This window comes from Tigriopus californicus, chromosome 12, assembly GCF_007210705.1.
Source record: "Tigriopus californicus strain San Diego chromosome 12, Tcal_SD_v2.1, whole genome shotgun sequence".
In the NCBI taxonomy this organism is placed as follows: Eukaryota; Metazoa; Arthropoda; class Copepoda; order Harpacticoida; family Harpacticidae; genus Tigriopus; species Tigriopus californicus.
Window position 1 is genome coordinate 4,924,157 of NC_081451.1, and position 2,261 is coordinate 4,926,417.

The following is a 2,261-nucleotide window of genomic DNA, read 5'->3' on the forward strand; positions in this document are numbered from 1 at the left end:
AGCATAGATTTCTCGACACTGGATGTCGGACGACCGACCACTCGGCTGGTAAAACAGTACAATGGATGTCCTCCTGGGAATTGATAACAAACCGGTTTATTGTACTGTTTAGACAACCGAGTGGTCGGTCGTCCGACATCCAGCGTCTAGAAATCTATGAATTAAGACAGTCACTCTAGTATCAATAAAGTAAGATTATCCATGCTACATAGTACATTCAAGTGCTTTTTTAGTAAATAATGATCTCTTTGATATACAACTCTGTTCATGTACTAAATCTTTCTGCATTAATTTTAATAAATGAAATACCCATGAACATCAAATTAATCAAAAACAGTCAAATTGTCTTACAAATCAGTGAAATATTGCGCAAAACTGGCTCAAAAACACGGACAGATAGAAAATCAACCAGAGTCATTTTATTAATTGATGAAGTACTTACACTGACAAAATATATATGAATGGAATAGGCAATAAAAGTACATGTACATAAATGTTAACATATTAGAATATCTGGGATGGCATTTGATAATTTTGTCTTAATCCACGCATTTAACAAAAAGATATATTATTCCATGATTACGAAGATTGAAATGAGTTTAAAGAACAATATGTAGCTCAAAGCTACAATATGTCTACTTTTGGATTGAGGGCCATGCCCAGAGGGCAACCATAGTTTCATAACAAATTCACTAAATTGCTTACAATTTGGTCAAGGTGCTCTTGAAGCAATTTTCCTCAAGAAATACTATTAGCCAAAAAAATATTGACCGAATTTGTTTAGAGCAAACTCTCTTGCTATATATCAAGAAACCCTAATTAGCACTTTTCATTTGTTGTACTTCAAGATATGTTTGAAGTCACTTTAAGTATATTTATCTGCTTTTTTTAAGCACATACCATCAATGGTTACAACAACGATATCAGTCACATATTGTATTCAACAGTTTTGCCACTAATCGACATTCAAAAATGTCAGCGCCAAAAGTTTAGACTATGCCAAACTTGGCGGGGAGGTTTGGTGATAAAAAAAAGTGGCGTTTCCTTGCTTTAGTGTCCTTGGTGTAACATACTCGTTTTGTTATCCTATAAGAACCTGTCCGTAGTTGGCTGCTTCAAGGTTGCGATGGATGCCCTCAATAAGGTGCATATAAATTTTCATTTTACTCCAGGCTGTGTACTAAATGACTGACGAAATTGGCGACCATCGTTCCCAAGAATAGTACGAGGAAAAGCACAGTATCACAAGTTTTTGGTGACAAACTTTACAAACATTACGTTTTCTGAACTTATGATGGACTTTTTAACACAATTTAATGGAAAAGATGAAGACAAGTATCCGCTGGCATTCTGCAAGGGTACAATACATAGCTCTTTGTTTGGGTGTCAAAAATGTTTCGTAATTTTACTCTTGCAGATTTGAAAGGTCTCTATGAAGGGTTGGTGGTGTGTTTGGTGTTAGAATAGATCAGCAATAAGTTGGTCAGCGAAAAATACCTTGATGCTAGGTTGGAGTGACACACCTATCGCGGATTTTGGACAAGATCTTCAAGTCATTCTTCCAATGAGGGAAGCCGGTCTCAACGTACGCTCGGTGTAACAGAATCACTAGCCACTTAACTGAACAATTACTTGAATTAATTAGGTCATTTGTATTTATTTCACTGCAAAATGCAAGTTTCAAACTGTAAAATGTAATAACTATGCATCTGCTGAATAGATGCCAATCAAACTTTTGGTCAGTGCATAACTAAGCGTATTAAAAATATTTGTTTCACAGGTTGTGGGCAAGGATACATTTTTACTGTTTTATAAGTGATTCAATATTCTAATAGAGGCTACGTCTAAAGATTTATTCAACAAAAAATGTTCCTTTTCTTTCTTAAGCAAAGAACAGCAACTAAAGCTAATCAAAAATAAACTACTATCCAACCTTATTGTTCCACCTGTATTTAACTCTTGTAGTAACGTGAAAAGACTTGATAGGCTATATTTTGAAAAAAAATGTTCACGCAACCTCTTGGTACTCTATTATTGTTTTCAGTAAACATTTCTAATATAATATTCATTTTTTTTTACTCCAATACGCCTGATTTTCAAAATGAATGGCACGCTCTGGCCGGACGAAAGAAAACATTTCTACGATGATAGGCCATGTTCAATGCTGGCATCAAGGTCCTAAGCAGCGCTGGAACCCACTCAAGTTTCTCAGTAGTGAGGAGATGAATGAATCGAAAACTATCCGTGAGCACACAAGCCTT